This window comes from Phyllostomus hastatus, unplaced genomic scaffold (genome assembly GCF_019186645.2).
Source record: "Phyllostomus hastatus isolate PE091 unplaced genomic scaffold, TTU_PhHast_1.1 phas_contig_40, whole genome shotgun sequence".
In the NCBI taxonomy this organism is placed as follows: Eukaryota; Metazoa; Chordata; class Mammalia; order Chiroptera; family Phyllostomidae; genus Phyllostomus; species Phyllostomus hastatus.
Genome location: NW_025333872.1, coordinates 42,600,640 through 42,623,271, shown reverse-complemented (window position 1 = coordinate 42,623,271; position 22,632 = coordinate 42,600,640).

Genomic DNA, 22,632 nt, shown 5'->3' with positions numbered 1-22,632 from the left:
TCTATTGAAAACCACTGCCAGTGCAACCTTTTCCAAGGATAGCCTGTGCATTGTACTCCCTGTTCTAATGGGCCTCAGTGACCCTCATTAAGATGTTATTATTTATGCTGTGTCAAGGAGCATAGAATGGGGTATATATGGGAAATATCAGCTCAGTTCTAATCTGCAGTCTTTCTGTCTGGGCCAATGAACCTGGCCCACAGGAGTCCAAGTTGCAGAAAGGTCCTAAGAGCCCAGGAACAAGATACAGACTACGTGAATAGGTGCAAGCTCTTGGCCACCAAGACTGAGACCCCTGAGCTGCTGGTAAACAATAACCATTCCCAGGTGGGGTGCCGACTGGAAGAAGAATATATACTACCGGCTAGAGATTCAGGATGCACTAGCCTGTTCTGGGAGCAATGATAAGAGGAGATCTGAATATGCACAGTGCAGAGTCACCTAAGTTGTTTTCTATCCACAATTCTTCATCCTTGTCGTCCCTTCCAGTGTCGGCTTCCTGGAATAACAAGTGAGAGGAAAGATGAGATCCGGAGTCGAGTGAGAGATGAGAAGCACCCAACCTGCTGTCGCGGAGGCGATGCTCTGAGACGGGCATTCCTTGATTGCAGCCAGCAAGCAGACAAGCAGCCAAATCCTCACCATGGAGGCGGCCACTGGAGTGGCGGAGGCAGCAATGAACAGCGACATCAATGCTGCAAGCCCAGGCTACTTAGATTGTCCAGGGAAAGGCCAAAGCTCAGAGGAGAAGAAACAGAGGAAGAGATTGCCGTTGAGTTCACACATGAAGTACCTCAGGGATCTCTGAAAAGGAAGGGCAAGACTATAGGTAGGTCTTCTCCAGGTGGGATCTAAGTCAGTTCCATTACAGTAACGGCTGTCCCTCATTTACATAATCAGGCCAATAACCTGAGGAAATGTTGGTTATAGTTGAGTAACTCACAAACTGCACAAAGAAAGTCCCTTTTCATTACCCCCTCACCCCTCAGACCAGATATGATCTGTTCAACTCTCAGTGAGCGCATTTCAAACTCACTGCCATCATGATTTTGCTTATGCTATATTTAGCTGGGGTTCCCTTCCTCCCTGCACTTCTATGGCTTCTATTCACAGTATTACCCATCTCTCAGGGCTTCACTTAAATGCCACCTCTTACATAAAGCTTTCCTGGATTATCTTAGTTTTAAGTGATTTTTCTTCCCTGAGTTCACATGGCCATTTCTACCTGCATTATGATTCTTACCACATCTCACTTCGTGATGGAGCTATTTGAGTGGGTCTCAGGTGGCTAAATCCTCTGGGCATTTTTAGTTGCCATCTTACTTGATCTCTTAATAGTATTTAATACTACTGAATGTATTTTCCTTCTTGGAATATTTATCCCTTTGGCATCTGAATAGACAGAATTTTGCCTGCCTGGCTTCCTCTTACTTCTTCGGGTAACAGCACCCTGATTTTCTTTTGAGGAACTTTCTGTCCACAAAGTGTGGGCAGGACTGTTGCCAACCCCCTGCTCAGAGATGAGCACACAATCTAAGCTGTGTCAAAACAGTAATATCTGCTGTCTTACCGGAACCAATAGAAGAGAGACGTTTTCTTTACCTTATGTAGGATGTAAACCTGGAGCTTCTGCTGGTGACCCGATCAGGCCACCACATAGAATGACACTCCGAGCAAAGAAGCTCATTCAGAAGAAGGCAGAGCCGACAGGTGGGGCGAGGGGCATGCTCCCGAGGACCTGTTCCAACGCTTAGATCCAGACACGTCTGACTGGTGCTGAGTTTAGGTTATAAGAGCCAATGAATTATTCTTTTTATCCTTAAATTTTTTTTTTACCTTTTAAGTTTTTTTATTGTTGATCAATTATAGATGTCCCCATTTCCCCCCATTATTTTTTCTTAAATCAATTGAAGATGGGCTTGAAAGGGCCCAAGTTCAAGCTCTAGGACATGATACTCTCCTGGCTTTCCTCCTGCCTGATTGTCCCTTCTCAGTGTCCTTCACCGACTAAATGTGAAGGAGACTCTAAATGTTATAATCCATCAAACACTGGTCCTAGTCTTCCTTCTCTTTTTATCCTCTATGTCCTGCGTGGCAGTCTCAGCCACACCCATGGCTTTAATCACCATCTCAAATGTTTACCTGTAACATAGGTTTGTCTCCCTTAGAAATATACACACATACACAAACACACACACATTCATTTGCCTACTTACTGTGTCTACTTGAATGCCTCAAAGACATCTTGGGCTGGCCACAACAATCCTGAATTATGATCTTTCCTCCCCAAACAGCTCTCCTCCTCTCTCCCTATTACAGCAAACTGAGCAAGACAAAAATCTAGGTCCATCTATTTTCCACAAATTAGATCATGTCTATTTTGCCTAAATGCTTCTAAAACCTTCAGATTGCCCACAGGAGTCCGGAATCAGGAGCCTGAACCCCAGGGCCCCGTCCAGCGTGGTCCCTGCCCACTTCATCTCTCAGTGCTCTGCCCCTTGCTCTCTGGGCTGTCACTCTGCCTCCTCTCACTTCCCCCAAAGTGGCACGCTCCCCCTCACCTTAGGGCCTGGGCACATGCTCTTCCCTTTGCCTGGAACCTCTCCCCATCTCCACCTAGCTCACTGTAGTCATCCTCAGGTTTCAGCGAGAAGGTCCAAGAAGCCTTGCCTTACTCTTGCATCAGGCCACCCTGTAACTTTCCTTCATTACACTCATGACCTCAGGTTGGTTAATACCTGTTTCCTACAGAACTAAGTTTCAGGGGGCCAGACACCATGTCCGATTTTCTCATTCATGTTTCCTTCGCACTTAGGCCTACTACATAATGGGCAGTGGGCATCAATTAATATTTGCACAGCAAAGTGGTGAATACTCAATGTCTCCTGCTAAGTGAATAAGCTCTGCAGACGTGTGGAAACGAGTGGGTATGTGGGAGCAGTGGGACTTCCAGTGATGAGGAAAGATAATGCAAAGGGGAACTTCCAAAGGAAACAGCACCCCAGTGGGTGGACAGAAGCCTGGAAAGCAGCAGGGGTGGGGCAAGGCCTAAATGAAAGTCACACTGGTGAGGGGAAGTATGCTGAGACACCATCACGGGGCAGTGCGTTTGCAGATAGCTATTTGCTTCGCTGGGCTGTCTAGTTGCGAATGGAGTGGAAAGTCCCAGGTGCTATTTTCTAATACAGATGAATTCTGAGGATAAGCATTTATTACTTAATCGACGAGCTTCTAACATGTGTGTGATGTGTATCACATATAAAATTAAAGAGTAAGATACGGTGTGGGCTTATTGTGTTCAGTTTAGAATTACATAATTCTGTTATGTAATCTTAAGATGGGTGATGTTCATGCTATCATTGCGTGTTAAAACTTTAGAAGGAAATGTGACCTAGCGCTGTTGGAAAATTCATAAGGCAAGGGCAGGGAAGCATCCATCTCTGTAAACTATCTGTGCCGGGAGATTTTTATGTGTTACTGAACAGCACATGCCATCTGGACAGGGACGTCAGGAAGGAAAAATAAAAGGTTAATGTTTTTTACTGTAATAAATATTTATTGGGCATTTCATTTCTGCCACTTCTGCCACTTTCTAAGTCTATAATCTCATTTACCTTCTCTGTGTCTCAGACAAATTTGGATAATAAGGTTTGTTAGGGAGATTAAATATAAAATACATTGAAGGTCTTATAAACAGTGCCGGGTCCAATGGAAACAATTAAGAAGTTAGCTACTATTTACTTTTGATGTTTTATTATAACTACATCCTGGGACTGGATTTCTAGCAACTGAGGCTATGGTTGTGAAGAAGACAAACAAGATAGGAGGACCCTCATGAATTTTCTATTCTAGTTAAGGTGGAGACAATCAGTAAGTAAAACAATAAACAAGTCATTTCAGAGAAGGGTGACGGGGTGGCATGCTCTTGGGAGCAGAGGCCAGTTTCAAAAGGGCAGTGAGGAAAGGCCTCTCTGAAGAGGTGACAGCTGAGCTGAGACCCGAATGGTGGGAGATGGGCAAAGAGTCCTAGCAAGGGCATTCCAGACTAGATGCACAGCAAGTGCAAAGGCCCTGGGGCAGAACTGAGTTGAAGTGTTACATGTGACAAGAGAGAAGGAAAATGGTATGAACTGAGGTCAGATGTGATAAGATGGGGAAAACCATCAGTACCAGGCTGGACTGACCAAAGAGCAAATGGTCAGAACCTTGGTGGGACAGGCCTGCTGGTTAGAGACTATACTTCAACAGTTGTGACTGTTGGGTTACTAGGAGTCAGGGCCCTGAACTTAGAGGAAGGAACAGCTGGTGCTGAGACAGAGCCTTACCACAGTGCCTGGCCTCAGAGGAACCATGACCTCCAGAAGGCAGGCCTCTGTTGGCCACCCATCTCTCTCCCTAGCCGCTATGGCACATAGAACTGGTTGCCTCTCCAACGTCCATTCCCTCCTTTTCCTTGTTAGCAGGAGCTTGATATTGTTTATCGCAGCAGTGGGCCATCCCCAGGTGAAACAGGGTTAGTCTGACCCAATCAAAACAAGCCTGCAACCTGAAGCCTGTGGTAAAAGAGGTGCCTAGGACCCCAGTCCCAGGAAACCTTCTCTCTTAGGTGTGAGAACCAAAACCATATGCCCTACACTCAGCCTGGACCCTAAGAACTGAAACTACCCCTTACTGTCTACTCTCACATGACTTTCCTATCTCACTGTCTTCATTAATATGACTGTACTTTTCCAGGACTGTCCTACCTGAACTTCACAAAAGACTCATCAACCCTTCAGTGGAAAGCATCAGCAGACAGTTTTCACCCCCAATTCTTTGCATCCGTCCTCTCAGAATCCTTACCTTGCTGTTTCCACCGACCTTGCCTTTCTTTAACCTCCTTCCATTCTCAGTAAAGTCTGATGTCACCTTTCCTGCCCAGAGATGCTGCCCAAGCCATGTGGAGGTGGTGTCCTCTGGACCGTGTGGGCAATGCAGGAAGCCAAGCTTTGAAAGGTCTGTCCTTTAATGGAAGGTTTGGTTCATGTTATCTGTAAGTAACCACATACAGTTACAGATAGATTTCAAAAGCTAAAGATTGCTAAGGGGATAAAAGAGGCCTGATTTAAAGGAGTACAGGCAAATATACATCAGCTTTTGGGCATTCCTCCAAAATTTGTTCAAATGCCTCGTACAAGAAAACCAGGTTATAAAGCTAGTTCAATTTCCAGAAGTTTCCAGTTGGAGAACAGATGCCACAAGTCTTTTGAAAAACTGTTTTTCTTAAAAATCAAAATCATCAATATAGGTTCTTATCACTCCTAAATCAGGACAAATAACAACTACTAACAAAGATGTTATAAAATTGAGCATTATTATTTCCTATGGTATTAAGATTAGTAAAACATGTTGACAACCTAACATTTTAAAATTATTTCTACATTTGGAGTTCTGGACAAAGGTGTATTATTATTAGTATTTATGTATAATTATTCCTTCGTTGACAACTAATTCATTAAATTAGTTGATTTCATCAATAGACAAGGCTCCGTGATGTCAGCAGATTTTACATTTCTTTGCAAAATGAAGCAAAATGTCACCTAACATCATCTGAAAACAAAAAGTTCAAGAAAGAAATCTTGACAACCGCTTTTATAATGTACAACAAACTCACATCATTGTGTGTTTTAACTCCGTGAGGCGACTCATGAGTGAGCCTGGGTGTGGGAGAAAGCAAGGAGGTCTGGGGGCTGAGCTGCTGTCCGGGGCCCGCTGCTGCGCAGCCCCCAGAACCCAGACGTGGGACAGCTGCTCTATGTGGATTATCTTATCGCCAACACCCTGTGACCTGGGCGCTATGTAATGTGCATTTTACTCAAGAAAAAATTTAGGCAGAGAGAAGTTACATAATACACTGAAGATCACACAGCCTGGTAAATACTAGACCCAGAATTCCAGCCGTGGTCACTTGTTGTTGCCTCTATGAAATAACACCTGTTAGGGGGAGTGACGTGGCAGCCTCAGAGGAGAATGAGAGAAAGCCAAGTGAGTGAAGTCTAGGTCTCTTCTGGGGAGCCGGTGGGTAGACTGGGAGGCTCCTGTTACACTTTGCCTCAAATTGGGCCAAACTCGAGGAGCAAAGATAAGATCCCTCCTGTTTCCGGCTGTAAGACTTGGGCCAGACCCAGAAGCTGCCGCTGTCTCCTGTAGCAGTCTCATATTGAACATGCCACGTCAAGGAGGGCTTGTTAATAATGCAGGCTTGTAACACAAGCAGGATGTGAGTTTTGAAAAGACGCCTGCCACTACCCAGTTCCCCCGGCTGCACACAGGCAGAGAGAGGATGACAGCAAGATATCCAAGATGTTAGGTGAGCTAATGGCAGCTGGCTGACAAGAGGGAGGCTGAGGATTCCATCGGGATAACATGAGGTGTGAAGTCCAAGGGCACTGCAAAGCTGAGGATATGAGGATATTGTAGAAGCCCAGAAACTGTGGGGAAATGCCAGTCAGAAATGGGCCAACTGCTGAAATGAGCCAAAAGAAAGAGGCAGAATGGTTAAGTGCAGCAGGTAGGTACTGGCCAAGGGTCATGAGGAAAGCAGCCAAAAACAGGTGAGGAGGGATCATAACAGATGATTCTCCTGAGGGGATAAGTAATTACCTGGAGGTAAAGAGTGATTAGGACAGAAAAGACCCCCCTCCCACAAGTGGGATCTGCTGTGTGCAATGTGGTTCTGAAATGACTCATGATTACTGGGTGACACTCCTTACCACACACTGGAAATACTATTGGGTGCTTCTGCTCCCACTATCACTGGCCTGTCTGTGAGGGTGGAAGTCACACGACAGCCAAGATCACGATGGCAATGGCTTTACTCACCACAGCATCACCAGGACCCACACAAAGCCTGGGATGTGGCACGTGCTCAATTAATAACTTTTGAATTTTAAAAAAAAGGAAGAAAAAAGGGAGGGAGAAGAGAGGAGAGAAGGGGGAAGTGGGAAAGAGGGAGGGAGGGAGGAAGGAGAAGCTGTGACCTGGGGGCAGCAAGCTGTGCCTGCCTAGCCGAACGGACCAGGCTACATAGCAAACGACCTCCTGCCTCTCCTCCCCTCTGCACCTCTCCTCCCGACACATACACAGCAGTCCCGTGCCACCTCTCAAACACAAAAGAAAGCCACACAACCCATCACATTCATGGCAATGCACTAAGGCTTTGAGGAGCCCAAAGCCATACCCTTAGGCCTCCTGGGTCATCTAGCAGTGCATGAGATCAGTCTCTGTAGCACCTTAGACCTCCAGAACTGTGACCTCTGGAACTTGGAGGCCTTCCAAATAAAACCCAACCAGTGAGCTGTTTTAACACACACTCATAAGTTCTCCACTCCTCAGTGAACCCAATGCCACGCCAGGAGGTTGATGGGGACTCCCTCTCTTCAAATACTGCTCCTGCTCCCCACTTTGGAACACCTCTGGTATTATGATCAAGGGGAGGAGGTTGGGGGTGGAAGGTTATATCTTGTGTTTTAGTCAGCATAGGCTAGTTTATGCTGCAGTAACAACCCTGGAAGCTCAGTGACTGAAAAATAGGTGTATTTTTCACTTATGCTACCTGTCCATCACCGATTGGCTAAAAGCTGAATTCTACACTGACCTTTCTCTGGCATCCAGGCTAAAAGCAGCCACTATGTATCTGTGGCAGAAGGAAAGTACCCTGCAGAGGCTCTCACACTGGCATTCACATTCCTCAGCCTGCAAGTCACACCCAATGCTTCCACGCAGTCACTGGCTAGAAGCGTGCCTTGGTCCCACACAGCGGCAAAGGGTCTAGGAATATAATCCTACCATAGGTGGGGAAGACAGAGAGCTGAAACTAGTGATTCCAGTTTTGAACTGAGCCTAGGAGGTGGGACCCAATTAATCCTAAGCCCCTTCTCCCTAGCAAAGCAGTAAGGACTGGGCACCTGCATTGGGGAAGTGTCCAGTGACCTAGCTGAGACCACTGGAGGTGATTTCTAGATGAGCCTGATACTCAGGGGATCCCTGCTCCATACGTTCACATCCAACACGTTTCACCTGTTCTGCAGTCTCAGTTCTCCTGACACAGGGAGAACCCTATTGAGGACATTGTCCTCCCAAGACCCCATCCAGGGAAAGGTTGTCTTCACCATAGTGGACTCCCATTCCAGGTCCAGTGGCAGGAGCACTAAAGTAAACAACTATAGCAAAGTGTCTGGTTTGAAGATTTATTTTCTTTTAAAAAAATAATAGAGAAGTTTTCCCCTACCTCATTCTAGGAATTGAGCAACATTGTTTATACGTCAATAGTCCACATGTCAAAACTGACACTTGCATCACTTGCTACCACAGGTTTGAGGGAAGGCACGGTGGGTAGGCGAAGGGGAGGCAGAGAGGCTCAGGAGAGAAACACAGTCAGGCAGAGGAGGAAGGATGTGGAGAGCAGACAGGCTCAGTGATGGAGCACGGGGGATAAGGAGAAAGAGAGGGTGCGGTGGAGAGACAAGCGGAGGGGACAATGTCACAGATACACTTTCTCAAAGTCATCCCAGCTCTTGCAAAGGGCAATTTGCTGTTTAACAACTGTTTGTGTTTCTTTAAAAGTGGATCAGAGGGTTTGCAGCCTGGGCTGCAGGGACCCAATCAAGAGGAGGACAAAAATAGCCCCAGAGCTCAAGACCACCCTTGGCAGGAGGCCACAATGCAGCAGGGCTTCAAAGAGGCGGGCATGACAGGCAGACCTTTGGAAATCAGAGGTTGTTCAGGGAGCTACCCATTTACCTGGACTTCCTATGCCAGGTGAGAGGGACAGCTGAGTAAAACTTAAACTAGAGGTCTTAAACTATCAAATTCAGCTCCATCTGATTTCTGGTCCAGACATCAAAAAAGTTGAACCTGGTGACTTCTGCTGGATTTTTGTTTTGTTTTGTTTTGCTTTGCTTTGCTTTGTTGGTTTTGTTTTTACTCTGTACTCATTCCATGAAAATCTGTGGGTCACTGCATACACAGGTTCTGGAATCTTCTAAAACCCGTCTAACCAATATGGGCCACTGAGGTGCAGAGAGAAAGCAGAAATCTCAAAATACTTTTTTTTTAAGACATCTCCTTGTTCACTGCCGGCGCAAAAGCCGGTCCTCCACCGCCCCTGCTCCCCACCAGACGCACTGCGCTCTCATTAACGAGGCCACATCTTTCATGACTTACACTGCGCCCTGGGCCCAGTGACAGGGATCAGAAATAATCAGGCTCCATCAAGCCATGCCACCCCGGAGAACGCCCATTGTTTCCACTGGGCCCTCCCTAGAGGCATTCCCCCTCTGAGAGGGGCTCAGGGCGCAGCTGTTGCAGCACTGAGAAAGCACAGGAAAGGTGCTTGGCTCTCTGGAGAGGACAGCGGCCTGAGGTTAGCTAGGAAGGGGGATTGCAGTGCAGGCCGCAGCCGCAGCCGGGTGGCTAGTGGCTGGGGAATGCCCGCACCGCCGCGAGAGAAATCTTCCGTGGCCTGGAAATCTTGATAAGGTGGCGGCAGCATCCTGAGGGCGGCCGGCCGCCCGCCCACACATCCGCGGCGGGCAGGCGATGTGCACGCTGTCATCTCCAAGCTGGCAGGCATCGGGTACACTTAATTACCGGGGAAGCCGAATCAATTCGCACTTTTCATGTCAGCTCCTGAATTCACTCATGTTGTCACTTTTTCCTCCTTTTTCATAACTCAGCTGATGGAAAGATGTACAGAACTGGGTTTCCACCAGCAGGTCTCCGAAATGGATACGGAGAAGAGGAGGTTCATCCGTTGGTTCTTTCACTGATTGAACAAATGTGTATTGAGTGCCTGCTGTATACCTGGCACTGTGCGCGGTGGGATGGGAGTTCTCACTTCCGTTCTCCAGGGGGTAGCGACTGAGTATTGGACAGCACTCACCACATCTTTCCGTGTTTGTCAGGGCGCGTGGGGAGCTGTGATATTGGGACATCAGAATGGGGCAAAACAGGGGTGATGTGTGCCCAGAGGACGCTGCCCGGCTCCTGGGGGCTGATGGGACTGGTTTCCGGGCGGCACACTCTGCCCTAGAGCTGGGCTTTTGCCTTATTTCTGTGAATGAGGTATAAGGTGGTACTGCTAATCCGGGCCTGGCAATCTCCTTAAATGCACTCAAGGAAACCTCTCTTAGGGCCATTTCTCTTTCTTTTTCCTTTTCTTTTGAGAGCGTATCAGGAGGGAGTTTGAACTGAGAAATGCTGCCCATTTGGGTTAGTTATGTCATGAAGATAAATGATTTAGGATAATTTTCTGCAACTGGGAATCCCAAGTCAAGTCTGGAGGAGTCTTTTAAAAAAATAGGGGCTCAGACTCAAATTAGTATTTTTTTTAGTAATAATTAATCCAGAATTATTTTTAAAAACTGGCTGGAATGGACAGTCCCAGACTCTTGGTCGTCCTAATCAGAAACATCTCCTTCCTCTCTGACTGGTGAAGACTAGGCTTGAAGCTTTCTCATAGGGTTTGCTCAGTGTAAACTCCCAAGCTAGAAGGCTCTTCCAGTTGGAGCCTAAGGGTTCCTGAGACATGCCTCAGGGACTGCTGGGAATGCACTTCTCTGACCACCCCCCCACCACCGCTTCATTCAACCAGAGAAGAGCCATGGTAATATTCTTTATATATATTCATTTTCTTTTCTTAAGCGATCTCTTAAGATGTTTGAAGAAAACTTCCTATATTGAGAAAGAGAAAGAGCATAAGAAAAAGAAAGGGAAAGAGAAAGAGGATAGGGGGGATAAGCAAATGAATAAAGGACCAAGGGAGAAAGGAGGAAGGGAAGAAAAGAAGGAAAGAAAAAAAAAGGGAGGGAGGGGAGAGAAAGAAAGTCAAACTACATATTTACCAGAGGAAGACACCCAGGCCCAGGAAGGCCACAAGGCTCACCAGGTTCACACAGCTTCCCGGAGCTACGCCGGAGTGCGGGTCAACTTCCCACTGCACACCCAAGTTCACTTCTCTGTTTGGCCAAAGATGCCAAGGCCTTTGCTTTTGCTTACATGTTCATGGGGAACATATAGTATACAGATTTTTGCTTACCTTTTATTTAGGAATTTTCAAAATGAACTTCTAGTTGACCCCTCCTGCTTTTGCTTTATTTAATAGAGATTCTTGAAGGAGAAAGCCCTAGATAAATATTTTTTATCTGGATGAAGACGAAGACAATTTGTTATGTCAAATCTTAGGTGCTGTGGTGAAGCCCATTTGTCATACCCTTGTTGTCACCTTGTAAAGCAGGAAGCTCAGGAGAGGAGCCACAGCTTGCAATGGTGCAACCCCCACCTCCTCCGCAAGGTATTAGAAGATAACCTTTGTGGGTGGGGAACGGAGACAGATGCCTGGGCTAAGCCAACCCGTATAATGACAATGTTTCATCGATATGAATGATTTCCTTTTCAACATCACCTTAGTAATCAACTTTTCCATTATTGCCTAGCTTTATCTTTCTGTCAGCATAAGAAAATATCATCATGAGGTAAAATGTGCATGATATCCACAAAAATGCCTATTGTCAGGAGGTTTCGCTGCTGTAAACTTGCCCTCACATTCCCCCCATTTCCGCCCTGCGGGTGCTTACATTAGGGTGCCTGACAACCCTGTGCATGATGCAGCATCATACACAGGGGGAGGCAAGTGGTGCTAGCGCAGGGGAATCCCCAGCAAAAGGGCAGATCTGCCAAGGACCGTTATCAGATGAGGTGGAGGGGTGTGAGGTGACTCAGACACTGTGAAAAGCATGATTCATTTAGAACCCTGCTTTCCTTTATCAGAAAGCATGCCCTTGAAGTGTGTGTCTAAACAAAGTTCTGCAATCAAGTCCTGTGTTCAGTGGGTTGAAGAAGCTTGCTATTCAAATGATCCCTATAAAGCATCCTTTATCTATCAAAGACTTCATTCATTCATTTGTTAATTCATTCATTCATTCATTCAACAAATATGCATTTATTCAGGACTTTCAGCAGGGCACTGGGTTAGACATTGGGAATATGGGAGGAAAGAAGAAATTTTCCTCTGGTGACATGCTTCAGAACATTATACAACCACTACAAAAGAAATAAAGGGATGCAAACTGATCTTTTGCAAAAATGAGTCTTCAGAGATAATGGCTTACAACAAACTAGTGACTAAATAGAATTAAGTTTTTTGAGCAGCTGCCCCTCCTCCCTGACCCATTCCTCTGCCATGCAAGTCAGTTTGTTCTTCCTGGGCCAGATCTCCCACCTCTCCCAAAAGTTTTAATTTTAGTTTTAGTTTGATCCTAATGTTTTTCTTATAGCCTATTTGAAGTACAGTGTGATTTGCTCGGCTTCGATCCCAAGCACATCGGAGAAAAGTACATTTTGAAAAGAGATCAGGAGACAAGAGCACCTGGTTTGTGGGGGGAAAAATTCTGGAGGCATCTCACTAACTCATACATCTCTGCATGTTTATTATCAGGTCCCTAAAAGAATGGAGAGAGAGCAGTTAGCAGAAGGTGGAAGATGGAGCACCAAGGTCTATCTAGCTCCTATTGCTTGCTGCCCAGTGTCCGGTCTCTCAGCAGCAGATACCAACACTGAGGACCTAAAATGTTACCATTTCTTGAGGACACCAACCAGTCACTTGACAATAAGGTGATTGTACCAGGCCTCCTCACCCAGGCTGGGATTGGGGCAGTCATTCGTCCTTCCTGAGACTGATATGTGTTCCAGGTATGTGTGCACCTTTCCTGCCCACACACCTTGGTTGGCCCACCATCTGAGAACTCCCTGATTATCTGATCTGTTGACCTGAGATTACACATCATATTGCCTCAGACCTAGGGACCTGTGTAACAGCAAAGGAGGCACCACAATGGCCTATGACCTCAGGAGCCCTTGCACTTTTCGTACACTGTACAGTCTGTGCGCTGACAGCTGGAGGTGTCAGACCTCCACAGGGCGGAGCCAGGTTTGGAATAAAGTCATCCTTCAAGATACACAATCTACTTTGGATACTTTGAATACAAGACAGAAGTGGCCCCAGTGATCTAAGTCACTCATCTAAGTGACCCACTAGGCAATTTGTGTTTCCTATTCCGTAAAAGCACAATAACCAGAGGCAATCAGAGGCTGACAAAAACCAGAGGCTCAGATGCTCAGGGGGGAATTTCAGGGTTATTCCACTGGGCAAGTCACCTAGACCAGCAAAACTGCCATCCTTGAAGAGAACACCAGCCGTGTCTCAGGGCAGCATCAGGAACTGTAGCTGTCCCACCAGCCCTGCTGTTGTAAATCTTTTTTTTTTTGATTGAGAGGAAAACCAGGTGAGTGTGGGGTAAGCCACCACCTTGAAGAATCAGGGACAGAACAGAGGAAATTTAACCTGGAGCATGAGTGGATTTGAGTAGTGTGAGAGGTAGACTGCAGAAGAGGCTGCCAGTGTGTTACCTGTTGCCCCCAGTGTCCACTGCCCCTGTGCATGCCCACTAACTCTTACTGCAGGCACCTGCTGCTCAGAGCTTTGTTTGGACTTAGGAGCTCACTTGGCCCAAGCACAGGGCAGGCCAAAGGTGCTGCGGAATTGATGTGCCCAGAAACAGGCTTCAATAAAGTATAGCAAGTGTAGCTTGAAGAACATAGAACAAAGAAACCTAAACTTACCTAGTGCCCAGGAAAGGCCTCTCTGAACCATGAAGGATGAGTAGGAGCCAGCTACACAAAGAGGTGGAAGAAGGGTGTTGACAAGCACACAATGAAAGGGAAGCCATGGTACATACAAGGGAATGGGAGACAGAGAGTGGCAGGAGAAACAGTCAGGGGTCATACCATCAAGGGTCTGGGATCCTTGTTTTGGAATCTTAATTATTTCCTAAGACAGCAGAAATCCATTAAGGGTTTTTTGCAGAAGGTGGTGTGATCCAACTGACATGTTGGGAGATGGCTCTAGCTATAATAGGAAGAATGGTTTTGAGGAAACAGGGCTAGAGTCAGGGAAAGCAGATGTGCATTGACGCTTGGCTGTGAGAGTGGTGTACAAAAAGGTATGTGACCCAATGATGCAATAATTAAAGTCCACTGTAGGGGGAACAGGATGTTCCAGAGAGAATGTAAAAACATGAGAAGAGCAGATAGCCCAGGCTTGAGTCCCAGGAACAGAGACCTTAAAGAAAAATGTAGAGGTAGAGACAGAGGAGAGTCCAAAGAAAACCAAGGAAGAGCACCTAGAGAGGTAGATGAAAACCTAGGATAGGAGGGCGCCCAGGTGAGACGAGAGAAGAGAGTATTTATTCAGTCAGCAGTATCAAATGCTGTCGGAGCATAAGCAAAAGAAGCCTCTTTCATGGCTCCTGGCAGAATAAAATAATAGAACCTTTCAGGAAAGTAATCAGTCACGTACGTCAGGAACCATATCCCTGGAAATTCATTCACAGGAAGTACTTGAGGAAAAACCTATTTATATAACAATGATAATATTATTAATAATGGTAAAAATAGATAGTAAAATATCTTTAATGTGAGAATTGACTCAGTGAGTTATAAGACAAACTTAATGTACTATTTTACAACCATTAAATATAAATATGACTGCCATGAAGCAGCATGAAAATGTATAAAAATAACATCAAATGAAAAAGCAAAATGCAAATTCTATGTAAAAAGTAAATATACATATAGATAAAGATTGGAAGAACATGGAAAATATTTCAGATGTTAGGTAAGTAGGATTGTGAAAATTTCTTATTATTTCCAGTATTACTGTTACACTCTTTATAGACAATAAATTACAATAACAAAACATACTATGGAGCAACTTTATAATAGGTAGAAAAACCTAGAACGATGCCAAACAATTTTCTGGGTGAGTAGGATGAAAGAACAAAACATAAATTTTGCCACTTACAACTGGGGTCTGTGGAAGTATTGATTGCTTTCTGGACCAAAGAGGGTCAGACAACTTAATACATAGTTAATTCTCAGCTAAAGAGAACAGATGTCCAAACAGCTCTTAGTGTGAAAACTATTTATTCTTGAAAGCTATGAAAATAAAAGGAAATTACATTAATTGCAGCATAATAGTCACTATATTCATAATATTCACAAGAGATTCTATGCACTCTCCCACTCACAGGGAAAGGAGAAAGGGAATTAACATTTTTTGAGTGCCAACATGTGCCAAGAATACTGCTCGTCACTCACACACAATAATGGCTCATACGGACCCAGGAAGCGTGCGGACCCCTGCATCATCAGTCATGTTCTCCAGCATTGACACGAGTCAGATTCCGTAAGGTCTGTCCCTGCTTTGTTCCCCTCTCAGCCCCCATCTGGGACTTAAGCGCATTTCAGTGACCCCCTGGACAGCTGCAGCGTAGCTGCCTAATCCAGCAGAGTCAATGGCTTTGTTTCCCTCTTGCCTACAGTTCAAAGTCAGGGGTGTATTATCACCTCTTCCCTTCATATGTAAACTCCTACTTTCTCTCATGGTAGCTCTGCCATCATAGTTCTAAAATGCATTCATGTGTGAGGCTGCGGCTGAAGCTCTGTTGTGTGGTGTTCCTTTATTCTGGCATTTAATGTTCTTTTCATCTCACCCACATGCAGCATTTGAGCCCCATGCCCACTACAATGTCATGGAACCTCGGGGCACTCCCTCCTAGTTCACTGCTTACTAAGGGGTGTTTCATTTCTTCTCTTGATAATCACATCCTCAGTTTATTCACTTTTCTAATAACTCTATTAGAATGTTTATAAGACGACGTGCTTTTAATCGTTTCCCTCGCCCCACAGATACAGAGAGTAAGTTTCTCTAATGGGCTTTGTAACTTCCATCCTTTATTTTTATTGCTAATGGACTCTCCAGTAATATAAAATGACTGATGAGCACCGTCAGAGAAAAGCAGAAAAATCAATACCTGTCCAGACTCCATATTAGTTAAAAGCAGGTAAGGAGCTGAGGCTGGCAGACAACAGAATTTCCTCTGGCTCCCAAGTATCTGAAAGGAGGAAAAATGATCTCAAATGGGCTGTAAACACAGGGTGTTGGAACGAGAGACTACCCAAATAGTTTGGGTATTTCTTAGAAATCTGTGAAAACTGTCTCCAGTAGAGGGCAGTGGTAGCTGCCCACACTGACCCCAGGCACTACCCAACTAGTGCTGCCTCTTGAGGTTTCTCCCCTCACCTTCCTACAGATCACTCTGAGCTGATTTTGGCAAATCAAAGGAAGACCCTTGGTCAGACTTATTTGCTGTTAGCAGAGCCTCAGCAGCTACAGGTCCATACCAAGCATTGTACATGTGCCATCTCAGTTAGTCTTCACAACAATGCTATGATATGGGTACTATTGTTATCATCAACTTCACTTACAGATGAGGAAAATGGGGTTAGCTTGCCCAAGGGCGTCCAGCCTTTTGATAGAGCTGCTGTTCCAATTGACTCTACTCTACACCCCAAGAGCATAGCCACCATGCTATCAGTGGCAGGGCTTACTGTGTTCCATTCATGGGTTCCATTTATTATCTTCCCCTAGGGAATGTCTTGATGGCAGGAATCTTAAAATACTCATCCTTCTGTTCATCTGCAGCTAACAGTGAGCTCTGCCTATGGTAGATGCTCAATAAATAATTTTTGCTGATGTATCCTTTAAAAGTGCTTTAGTGTGTCTTTTTACAGCATTGTGATGTGTGGAGGAAGTTCCACATGCTCCTCCATTTGTCTTCATTTACAATCTAAGACAAGCAAACAGCGATGAAGAGATGAACCTGTTGAAGGCACAGGGAAGTGAGGAATAAACTTGAACTAATACCTAATTGGCTACAATATTTAAGTTATTTAAGTTTTATATATAAGTCAATGGAAAAAGGTTAAGGTGATTTTTCTATGTCTGTTTCTTTAACCTTCCCACTCTGCTGCTCCCAGATTTCTCAAAATGTTCTGTTAAAGCCCAGATGAGTCACAACTTCTAATCATTGTCTCCAGAATTTTCTCCCATCTGCCATCCCCAGGGCAGGGTGGGTTTGGGCAGGTCTCTGCACCCAGCCTTCCCTTTCAAGATTTCAGCCAACCACCCCTTCCCTGGCTTCTTGCAGAATTTAATACGACTCACCCCAGAACACTCACCGCATCACTATTCCTACCTATCAAAGGCAATGCAACTGAATCCATGCCTCTCTGTAATTCCTTGTCCTTGTTAAGACTACATAGATATGTGCATTTTAATGCGTCTACATGCCATCCTTTTTGGCCATTTGCAGCAACAAACGAATACAATGTTATAGCCTTAAGAATACCTGTAACTAAAGTAATCATGGGTAGAATCAGGACATAGTTTTGCACTTAAAAATATTAAAGAACACTACATTGTAATTATGTCTAGAAATAGAAAGAGTTTAAGAATACAGAATTGAATAACTGTTTCCCAAACTGGGACTCGCAGATGATTTTTCTGAGGCCCTAGAGCTCTCTAGGAGAAACTTGTGTTTTATTATAGTTCATGAAAAATTAATATAAGCATATTTTGGATCTTGGTTACCTATGAGGGGTTATACAGTACAGTGGTTAAGAGCCAGGTTTAAAGACAGACTGCCTGTAGTTACAACCTGGCTTTGCCCCTCACTAACTGTGTGACCTTGGAAATTGCCAGTACTCAGTTTCCTCATCTGTACAATGGGGTTACTGTATAATGTAGTAATGAGGGTTACATGGATTAAAACACATAAAGCACCCAGAACAGTGTCTGGTACAGAGTAAACACTTTATAAATGTTACTCATTAATTACTAACAATAAATACCATATGATTTCAAGGTTTGTTGTTTCCCTGGGTATTTTATGATATAATCACCAAGTAATACTACTTGACCTTCATAGCTGAGAGAGAAAAGAAGGAGCCTGGATACGTAAACCATGTGTTCACACAAAGTGAAGTCAAAGGGCCATCCCCATATGCTAGCCAATGACTGACTTTGGGGATTTTGAATGGAGAAAAGAGTGGGAGAGTTGAGTCGCTCCCAGAAGCTCACTGCGGTAGAGACATGCTGAACTCAGAAGGATGTGTATCATTGTGGGCAACACCATGCTACTATGACAAGAGGCATTTTATTGTCAGCAAAACCTCATCTGTCAATATTAAATTAACATTGTAAATTTAATTTTCTTTATGTTTATTTTTATTTGTACTTAATCTGTAAATTTCCCTTTGGAATTGTATAAGAGCTTTAAGCGTGAGTTGATGTCTCATTTTTCTTTAACTTGTTTAAGTAATATCATTTTATTTTATTTTTAAAAAATGTTTATGGTAGAAGGAATATAGAAACCTCCTACCCTTGGCCCCTCCACAGAATGTGCTAAACAATACCATCACTTTTTTTTAATCCCCATTCAAGGACAAGCTCATTGATTTTTAGAGAGAAGGGGAGGAAGGAAGAGAGAGAGGGGTAGAAACATTGATGTGGGAAAGGAACATCAACCAGTTGCCTTAAGTGGGGATGGAACCCTCAACTCAGTCATGTACCCTGACCAGGAATTGAACCCGAGACCTTTTGGTACAGGATGATGCTCCAGCCAAGCGAGCCGCACCAGCCAGGGCTGAGTAACATTATTTTAGGTAAATACTGGGACTCCAAAGGAGTATTTGAAAAGATCCCCAAGTTACTCAAGATGAAAAACACTGCATAAATTGCTGTAGCCTTTCCCTTTTTGTTTGGTTGGTAGACCATCAATGAACAAAGCACATTTATGTCTAAGGTTTGCTCTACTCTAACACTCCCTCCTATTCATTTGAAATTCGAAGCATATGTACCCCCATTCACATACCATGACCACTGCCTTGTTGTCATTATTTACTTATTTGACTTCCAAGTCATTTAGCTTTTAATATTTGAAAATGTTCCCATCCCTTGGAATAGCTTGTCTTACACACTGTATATTCACTCAAATATGCAAACTTATACAAACCAAACAGCCAATAGAAGCACTGTAGAGTATGTTCCTGGAGAAATTAGGAATGGTCTACACACCCCACAGCCTCTAGCCTACTCATGAGGAGAATTCAGCTAGGAAGGTCCCTAAACAAACTTGACCTCCAGCTCTAGCTCCAAGTGGTACCAGACAGAGGTTGGCTGAGGTAGCAAGTCCAAGGTCAAGACCGCTCTGGGTCCTTCTTCATGCTTCACAATTTGCCCCCACCTGCAAGTCTCCTGAAAATGTAAAGGAATAGGGACACTTCCATTTTTTACTCTACTTTGGTGTTTTTACATCTTCTCCTACCATACATGCACACCAGGTGTTCTGGTGCTACAGAGGAAGAATTGTATTTACAGAGGCCTTGAAGCTTTAATTAACTGGTCTAAATTGTTGAATCAATGCCTGCGTCCCTAAGGATCAAACCCCAGATGAATAAGAGGAAAGAAGCTAAGTGCACGACTGAGACAAATTCCTAGAAGTAATATCTAATTAATGGCTCTTTCTTTACCCAAGTAGCAAAGGACTCTAGATGTCACCATAAAATTTAACTGTTTTCCTGAAATAGTGAGAAAAGTAGATGTGTGATCCCTCATTTTCAACATGAAGAATGTAAGGCAGGGGTGATATTCAAATTAGTTAACAACCCAGAGGGAAAGTTGGGGGGTGGTCAAACAATCATGCTCCTTTAGCTGAAGGCCCTGGCTGTGCCAGGTGTTAACGCTTTAGTTGCTACACCACAGGAATGGTTCAGGCGGTCCCAGAGAGTGCAGTTATTTACCAGCCAATGGGAAAATGTTGCACTATTTTATTGCACAACAGCTATAGCTATACTAATGTATGCTGACTAAATATCAGCCTGAATTTACTGCTCTTTGTGCCCGGAGCTGTAGATGTGTGATTTGATGAAACAGAGGCTTGGCTCAGAACAGGTGCCTAGAAATTTGCTTATTTTCCATTAGGGCACAAAGACAGGAACATCTCTCAACACTAGGCAGTTCTGACTAATTGATCAAAGGTAAAGAAGACAGCCTCGACACAAGAGGGTGTGTTGGAATCTGCCTTATTTTGGAGACAAGATCTTAGATTTCTGCTGAGTGCCATTACTCCTGAACGCACAGTGGGTTTTAAACTGCTCGTGGAATGTAGAGCTGGTCTTTCAGTGAAGGTCTCCTCTTATGCTGTGGATCTTTTTTCCTGCATGCCCTCTAGCTGATATCAAGCCAGTCACAAAATTAATACTCATTGATGGATGGAGGATGAAAACCAGTATTTTTCTGGGGTAACTTTAATTTGCTGCAGGCCTAGAAACATGCTGTTTTGTTGGTTGGTTGGTTGGTTGGTTGTCTGGCTGGTTGGTTTTTCCCATCTCTTTTGCCAGCATTAGCCATTTTAGGACAGAGTTTCAAGGGAAAGGTAAGGATGCTCATGAAAGGAGGAAGCCAAGGTAAGCCTGTGTGCAAAAGAGAAGTCAGTGCTTTTATGAATGAGAGGGGGGTGTTCCAAAGATAATTACTTTTTGATGTGAATGATTGAAGGAAATGACTTTTCTGAACTGATCTTGCAAATAATTAAGTCAGTCAGGGCACGATTCCTTTCCCATGATATGGTTCACCCATCAATCCCACCCCAGCCCTCCCATCCTTCCCACATGAGCTCAGAATCTGAGCAGAACAGCCCATGCCCACTTTCGCGCATGTACAGAATAACAACAGAGGAGAACAAGCAAGCTCCCACCCAGTCTGGAGTGGTAAACTGAAATGATCATTATTCCAAATCACTTGCTGCCTAAATCGTTTTCAGTGCAGGCAAAGTTTTTCTGCTTTTTTAAGTGAAGTTTCCCAAGTCATGTTATTTGGAGCCATCACCCAGGCTTGTCGTTTAATGGAAACGGTACATAGGAAGTTGCCAAGATGGAGATCTTTGAGTCAAACAGCCCTTTAACCAGAAGAAGGGAAGTGAAGCAAATTCTTCCCTTCTCCATATTATGAGTTCTATGGGGAGGTTTATTAAGAAAACCTCCCCCACCCTCTTAGGGGATGGGAGTTAGGGAACAATAGCTTTGGTATGGAAACTCCCCTCCCAATTTGCACTTAGTTAGAGCTACACATCCACCCCTCTGCTATTCCCACTCCCCAGGAGGGAGGGAGGGAGGAAGGGAGGGGAAGACAGTTCAGAACAAGTGCCTAATCCCAGGTCTAAAAAGAGCCTGGGCCAGATCTTCCTGGTGACTGTGTCATGTTTGTGATCCCAGAACCAAGTTTAATTGTCTTTTAAAAAATGGGTGGTCTTGTGTTGAAAACAGGATGAAATTTTATTGTCACGTGCTCTTACCTGGACTTAGTGGTTGGTAAGGGGACCACTTGAGTGGTCCTGGGAGGGAGAAGTAAAAAGCTGGTCCTATTGCTGTCTCCACCTTCCCTTTCCTGGCAGCCAAGGGGCCCACCTGAAGGGCTTCCCGGGAGCACCGAGCCCCAGCAGAGAAATTATGTGCTTTGACACCCTTTACTTACCCCAGACAGTGTGCCATTAAAAAAAAAATCCCTGTCTGTTTTACCCTCTGATGGCAGTTTTAGAGGAGAGAAGGAAAAATGGATGTTTAGTGAATGCCTTTTCTATACCTCGCAGTGACTTACTTTTTTCCTAAACTATTATGTTATTTTCTGGATGGGAAAACAGAGGCTCGCAGAGAGATAAGATCAATTAGGAAAAATAAACAAGAATACAGAACAGAAAGGAAAGCACCTTCACCCTTAAAAAGAGGGGGGTGCAAAACCAACAACAACAACAGAAAAGAATTCTGAGGTCCAGGCAACTCCCACCAGACCAGCAGTACTGTGTTTTCCTGGTAGCGCTGACGGAGCCTGGAGTCTGGCAAACAAGCGCATATGGCAGCACCACGAGCTCTCCACCCTGCCATTACCCAGTAACACTCATCCTAAAAGGGAGCCTATGGCTGTCATCGTCCCGTCCACATGGTTTAGCTGTCGCCAGTCTTGCTGGTTCCTTACACCTTCTCTCCAGGTGATTTCTCTGTCTTATCCCTTTTCCCTTCTTAATCACAGGTCCCTTCACCCCATGAAATCCAATCCCCAGTGGATTAACTTGTCTGGTGTACAACTTTTAAGTACTCTCCACTGCCAGCTACTAAGCTGGACAATAACTCTTAGCCTCACACCTAGAGATTTTGCATGTTAATTTGTTAATGGTTTGGCAACCCCCTCCATAAAGGCTGAAATAAAAATAAAACCTTGTCTTCTTTTTCCATTCTTTTTTTTTAAAACTCAAGCAAATATTTTTCTGCCTACTAGAAAGCTGATATTTTCATTACAATAACTAAAAATTAGCAACTTGGATGCACTGGGGAAAAAACTAAACTGCATATGTCTCTGCCTCTGTTTTTATCTCACTGAACAGCGAGATGTTACTGGGACACAGACACTGGCCTTGTATAGTGATCGTCATATAGAGCTCGGCATCCCTCATCTATCACTGCCCTCTATGCATTTCCAGGGCTTTGAATAATCAGATCGGGAGGGCTGTATACAGTTGTCTTGTCCAAGTTAATTTCACAACACATTGGTTAAAAAACCATTTTTAATATGTCATCCAGCCACATGTCAGTGTTTGCATCTGCGGGCCTAATGAAGGTGTTTCCATAGACAGAAGACTG